This window comes from Perca flavescens, chromosome 23 (genome assembly GCF_004354835.1).
Source record: "Perca flavescens isolate YP-PL-M2 chromosome 23, PFLA_1.0, whole genome shotgun sequence".
NCBI lineage: Eukaryota > Metazoa > Chordata > Actinopteri > Perciformes > Percidae > Perca > Perca flavescens.
The window spans coordinates 6592395-6599741 of NC_041353.1; the positions used below are offsets into that span (position 1 = coordinate 6592395).

Here is a 7347-nt window from a genome sequence, read left to right on the forward strand (position 1 = left end):
TTTTTGTAAGTTCAGATCAATTATTAGCTTGACTTTATACTAATTATACTAAAAACCTTCAAATATTCAAGCCTGAGACAAATGACACCCTGTATTTGGGATAGATTCAGCCCATTTCAAAAGATGTTCATGAAAATTATTCATAACAAACATTGGCTGCTATTTCTTTTTTTTAAGATTATTTTTTGGGCTTTTCCACCTTTCATTTTTGACAGGACAGCTACGTGAGAAAGGGGAGAGAGAGGGGGAAGACATGCAGGATATTGTCACAGGTCGGATTCAAACCCTGGACCTCTGCGTCGAGGCATAAACCTCTCAGTATACAGTATGTGCGCCTGCTCTACCACTGAACCAACCCTGCTATTTTTGATAAAGATGCTTTTGTCTATTGTCTAAATTTGTCTATTACAGAATGGTGAGCAAGATGTGTAATTTACATTTAAGAAATAAACTTGTAAGCACTAACACTGTTAACACTGTTAACACTAACCCTTCTAAACGTATCTCTCACATATTTTATGTGTATGTATTTCAATTTCTGTAACTTTTCAAACTTATTGGCTGACGTGCTAATCGAAATGCAGTATATCTAAAAGATTTAGTGCGAAAAACTCTTGTCAATTTTTCACATATGACCTTAATCTTCTTCCACTGTTAATTTATTTGAGTCTAGTTAAAATAATTATCAAACTTCATTTTATCTTGGAGTTAGTGTTACCTATTTGTCTTTCTATGAGATCTTTAAACTAAAATTTCACGAAAGGGTCTGAAAGTTGATTCGAAAAAACAGTTGAAACAGCAAAGCAACATTCGGGGGGAAAATAATTTTCTTTCCTACTCCTCTACCAATCTTTAAAAACATTTTTAAAGACAGAAAACCTTACCACATCATGAAACAAGATTTTAATATCCAGTTTTTTTCTTACAATAACTCAAATTATGTTAAAGCTATAGTGTGTTTAGTTTCTGTCGCCCCCATGAGGAATTCTAAGTAATGACAACAAAACTGTCCACATGGTACAAGCCTTCCGTGATCGCCCACCATCCAGATTTTTTTATTTGAAAACTAAAATTGAGAAACATCAGAGCCTGTGTCAAAGTGCTTTATGTTGCACTAAGACCGAGCAACATGAAAAAGGTCCACATACTGTAGATACCACTGTCAACATTGTGTCTAGATTTCGCAAATTTTCTCCCCCTGGAAACTTAATTTACAATTTTAGCAACTTCTGACCAGCTGTGTTAACTCTGCAGCATTACGCACGCGTACAATCCAAATCTCCACAGTCCTTTATGCATGTTTACGACATAATATGTTTACTTTTAGCATCTTCCGAAGCAACCAACAGCTGATCTCCTGGGTTCACCTTGTAAAAGCCCAAAGGCGAAGACTATTTTACTGACATCCTCTCACAGCAGGAGCCACCTACTGCGCTGTGTTGTGTCCTGGAGACGACAAGAGCCTGCAGGTTTTCATTATAAACAAACCGCTCTACACGTGAGGACTAAAATGTTTATCCTGCCTTTATTACTTTTATACTGTTAAGCACTTTGTAAACTTCCAGAAAATTTTTTCTCTAACTAATGTTTCTTTCTATTCTAATAAAGCAAATGTCCTTCACACAGTTCTACAAACTTTAAATCCATCTTTGGACATTATGCAGCTGTTTTGCCTGTGTGAAAGTTGCATATAACCTAAAGGAGAGCTTAAAACATAAGGTCTGACATATTCTATATTTTTATTATTTTGTTATTGTCAACAAATCTTACAAAACCAAAAATAAAAAAAATCAGAGTTGAACCAAGGCCCACTGCATCAAGGAGTAAACCTCTATATGGGCACCAGCTCTACCGCGCGCACCACCTGGAGAAAAAAGTGAGAGAAAGAAAAAGGAGAGGTCGCAGTTCGGACGATGACTATCCAGTTGAGATTGTGTGTGTGTGCGTCCTCGAAATCTGACCACACACAAACACACGTAAGCAGAGCTACCCACACCCATGTTTCTACTGTTGCTTAATTAAATATAACATCAAAAGAGAGAAGTTGTCTGAGTCGTGTTTTAAACAGACACACCTGGGGCGAAGTTGGGAACCAGAATTAGCTTTAAATCTAGTCCTAATCTAGTCCTCACTAACACGGGCCCAATTGTAGTAACTACATGAAAACTTCACGGTTGTTGCATGAAATGTGGTTTGTGTTTAGCCTACATCATCATTTTCTATCATGTGAAACAAGACCCAGCCTAGTGGTGAATCTGCAGACAGATGCTTAACAGTGTGCTCCTCAGCATTAACCTCCCCCTGCTGCTCATAAGGTGCCTCTGCACCCCTTTGGTTTCAGACCCTCCCACCAGCCTTTGGGCCACGCCTCCTCATTTACATTGACATGTGTCAAGTCCAAATGAAAAGGCAATGTTAAATGGAAATTCAAAAGCCAAATATTAAATGAAAATTAAAATCCAATGTTAAATTGAAATTCAAAAGCCAAATATTAAATGAAAATTAAAAGCCAATGATAAATTGAAATTCAAAAGCCAAATATTAAATTCAAAAGCCAAAGCCAAATGGAAAATTTTAAAAATAATAATATTTTTAATTTGATCTCGCTTTGTTTTCCCTTTGGACTTTCAATTTCTCTTTGGACTTTCAATTTGAATTATGAATAAATATTTCCTCCATAGAAGGCACTTGCAACAGTGTGGCTCACTGATGTGCGTTTAATAGTTTTTGGACAACAATGGAGCACACAGAGGAAGAAGATATATCAGGCTTTGGATACACACTGACAGTTGTTGGTTTTGGTCTTTTTATGGGTTTTATTGACTGAATATCACAGGACCTGTCCATCAATATATGTTACGTGTAATCGTACAAGATATTCAGAGCTTAAATTAGTACTACTGTACTTACTCTCAACAAGGAGCGCTACCACAGCTTCCAATAAAAAAACCTGCATCCTCTTCATGCAATGATCTAAATGCAAACCGTCACTGTTTTTTAAGAGTTCAGGTTGACATCTGCTCCCATAAAATCACAAACGTCTTTAGCCAGTTTGTTTGACACAACGGGCTCCACAGCCAGTTTATCCAGGTGGAGCTGATCCCATTAAAGTCCTCACAGAGGACGCCGGGAGAGAAGATTGGCTCGCTGGGTGCTGCTGTTTCCCGTTCGAGACTTGGTAAGTTCCTGATGACAAACACTTTCTTCTTCTTTCTTTCTTCTGTATCATTCGTCTGTTGCACCTTTCAGTTCACAGAGAGGCATAAAAGACAACATAATTCATTTCAAGGGATTTATTTAACTGGTAAAAAACTGAAACATAAGCACATTAAAGTAATAAGTATTTTAATTACTGCATGATTTTATAGACACAATGAACAAAACCCAAAGAGGGTTAGCAATGTTAAATAAATATACTGTTTAATTACAGTTGCTGTAATGATCTACTGTTACTTTTAAATTGCAATTAGCTTTTGTTCTTAGAAGATATGTTAAGATAAAATAGATTATTTATTCCGAAGGAAATTATTGTCACAGTACAAAGTAAGAAAGAGTAAAAATATATATAGTGAAAATAAAAACTCAATAAGGTGCAAAAACCAAACCAAAGTACACAATGCCAGAAATTGAAACCGTTAACGGTAAGGGTCATACAAATAAACATGGGTTAATCTGCTTAAATACATACAAAATACAAAATAAGTGATGGAATGACTTATAAGCTATTAGGGAAATAGAAAACTTAAAAGCCTAAAACAAGCAAAAACACTGGTGTGGTCCTTTAGGACCAATGTAGGTCTATTGGTTCAGTCCTCCACTTTGGTCCAGACTATCATAGCTCAGAAACTATTGGACTGCCATGAAATTGGTTTCAGATAGTCATGTTCTCCAGAAGATGACACCCACTGACTTTGGTGAACCCCTGCCTTTTAGACAAATACCTCCAAAACAAAGACATTCCCATGAGCCTCAGCTTTACTTTGTATTTACTCTCTGAAGTCTGACTCTCCGCCACTCTAAATGTGTTTTTTCCTAGTTTCTACCGTTAGTATTGTATAAAAGTCAACTTGCAGAGATCACTGATTTTGAACTGATGAGGATTGAGCTGAGACGTAATTTCCTCATAATGTTATGGATTGGAGTCAGTTTTGTCTATTTCTAAATTTCTAATGATTTATAAACAATTTTTGATAGCCTTGCATTTGAAAGATTTTTAGAGGCTTGAAAAGGTGCTTACCAGGTACTTAAATTAAAAACATAATTTTCCTTTACCTGTGAGGAGATATGAGATATATTATGATGACACACGCAAGTTTCTAGTGTCTGCAAGTTGATATTCACACAATACCGGCATTAAACTTACCGGTAAATAAGCTTTAGGCAGTGAAGTAAAGAGCAGGTGAAATAAAGATAATAAGCAAAAACACATGTATGGTCCTTTAACCGCTGACATGACATCGTAGCTCTCAGGCACTGAGAAACTGGAGAAGGTCAACACACACACACACACACACACACACACACACACACACACACACACACACCTCTGGGCTCTTCATTAAAATCAGAGTCCGTCCCCCCACAGCGGCCTCCTGAGGGACAACAAGTCTCTCTCATGCTCTGTGGAGGACAGTTTAATTAATACAATAACACACACACCAAATATTAAATGAAATGCACGTTTAGCACTAACAAAATATAAAACACATATACAGAACTTACTTGTATAGATATACACACACATGTAAGGGTCAAGATCAAGAAAACGATTGACATGCAGACTGTGAAGTGGTCATCAGTGTTTTCTTTCTCCCATGCTCTTGTGGCCCTGGAGTCCCAACAGGAAATTGTGTGTGTGTCTGTGTGTGTGTGTGTGTGTGTGTGTGTGTGTGTGTGTGTGTGTGTGTGTGTGTGTGTGTGTGTGTGTGTGTGTGTGTGTGTATGTGTGTTTGTCAGAAACTAAACACAAACACATTCGTTAACTATAAAAAAAATCGGACAAAAAGTCTTATTTTTCATCTGACCCACATTTAGATAAAAACCGATGCTAGTTTCTTATTTTTGTGTGTCTTTTTGGGGGCGTTTTCAAACCTATAGTTAGTTTGCTGTGGTCTAAATCGGGGGATAAGTTGGTAGACTTGATTTGGTTTTTGTCATACAGAAAAACATTCAAGGGAACCAGCAAGAAAAGCAAACACAGGATAGGAAAGTCCTGAAGAAGATCCTATGTGCCTAAATATCAACTATCTATTTACTTTGTTGCTAGTTCAGGTCAGACTTTGAGTATGCTAGCAGCTGTTGATTTTGTCATTTCACTCATCTGCATCCCAGTATGCAAACCTGGCACCTGGCTACAGGAGCAGCTCTGCTAAAACCTGCAGCGTACGCCTTGCGGTGGGGTCAGATTGAGGTTGGATCACATAAAACTGCATTTAATTAGCTTAACTTTTTTTTTGCAAAATCTGGTTTGTGTTTGTGTTTTGCTTTGGAAAAAAATCTGTGACAGGTGTTTAATTTTCTTAAATCACTTTTAATTTGTCATTTAAGAACAAATGTGGTCGTAGGAATGGTTCTTGCATGGGGCCCAATAACACTTTGCTCTTGCTGAGCAGTAGAGAAGGATTTTCGTTGTTATTTTAACTCTATGAAGGACTCTGTATTTTGAATTTAGCTTGTTGTGGTTCTTCTTATGTTCTTCAATCAGTGTGTGTGTGTGTGTGTGTGTGTGTGTGTGTGTTTTACCTCTGAGTGATCCTATCTGTACTTGAGGAATGTTGCTCAGGTCAGCAGGAAAACCCACATACACACCTCCATAGTTCCTATATGAACAACAACAACAATATGTGTAAAGTAAGTCAGTGTAAATGTAAAATGATTTTATATGAGTAATTTATTTATGTATGTAGAGATATTAGACATTATCTGAATTGAATGACTCACTGCCATTTGTCATCTCCTGGCACAGACTCTTCTGATCTGTCAACACACACACACACACACACACACACACACACACACACACACACACACACACACACACACACACACACACAGATGTTAAAACGTGTTGTTTGACCTTTCTTTGATGTTTTTCTGTTTACATGGAACTTTTAATGTGTGTGTGTGTGTGTGTGTGTGTTTGTGTGTGTGTGTGTGTGTGTGTGTGTATGTGGCTTTTCATGAAAGAGGTAAAAGTTATAAAATGAACTTACACCTTTGATGAAGACTCAACACGACCTGAGGTCACAAACGGACAGATAAATGAATAGATGAATAGTACAATTTCTCAGTTAAATTAATAATCTGTAACATTTACATTTGCACGTTTCTTTGCTATCACCCATGACTACAGTAACGTAACAGAAATGCAACCTGCAGCAACAACAAGAGGTATGAAGCAAAAGAAGCAATAAAAAAAAACAAATAGAAATTTAATTAGGTTAAAAAAACAGTTACACGTAGGCCAAACAGTAGAAAAAGCAGAAAAGAGCAAATGGGGACATTAAACACCAACATTTTAAATACTGTATATATAATGTATCATATATTCGTCACATGAATGGAGCGCCGTGTTCAGAGCACTGAAGTCGCACTTGTATGGGCTGATGGGCCTCAGCTCTTTCTAATCATTGGCTCATTTCACAGCTGCATGGACAGTAACATCCAATCACATTCCTGCAGGTGTTTACAGAGCTGACCCTGTCACAGCTCAGATTCAGATTTAATATGTTTTAATTTAGGTAAACCATCCCCTAAAAGGTGGCATTGTTAACTATACAACATGAAACTGCTATGAGTGCAGAGTTCATTTCACCAGCTTACCTGCAATTTGTATGGTCAAAACTAATTACTGACAGTGCTTTTAACAGCATTATATGACAATAAACGTTTCTACGATAACTTAAATACAACTAAAATCTGTTTTATTATCTGTTATTATCTTTTATATGCTACTAGAGAAACCGAATGTTCTTCTATTTCAGACACAAACACCCTGTCAGTGTTTCTCACCTCCAGTGCTGCTGTTGCTGCTGTTGGCGGTGGCTTGTGAGGAATTTCCACATCCCATCTCTCACCTGAGTCTGTAAAAGCACAGAAGAAGAAGAAGGAAAGAATAGATGAATGAGAAGAAGTAGAAGTAAAGAACAAGACAGGTACTAAGAAATAAATAGGGAGGAGGTGCTTTCTGTCTTTCCTTTTTCTTTTCCTCTGTGTCTAGCTACTGAACCTCTCAGCGTGGAGGAAGGATTAAAATGACGGCAAGAAAAGAGAGGAGGAGGAGGGGAGTGGAGGGAGGAGAAAGAGAGAGAGAGAGAGAGAGAGAGAGAGAGAGAGAGGTAGGGAGGA

General features: G+C 37.4%; 1 long non-coding RNA gene across 1 annotated transcript; it reads right to left on the reverse strand.

The window, feature by feature from the left end:
* Positions 1-2824: 2824 nt before the first annotated feature.
* Positions 2825-7222, reverse strand: LOC114550411 (uncharacterized). The gene is made up of 6 exons (XR_003691694.1): positions 7012-7222; positions 6213-6237; positions 5941-5976; positions 5743-5819; positions 4545-4620; positions 2825-3242 (listed from the first exon to the last, which is right to left on the reverse strand). It is a non-coding gene; the product is annotated as an uncharacterized LOC114550411 (long non-coding RNA).
* Positions 7223-7347: the final 125 nt, after the last annotated feature.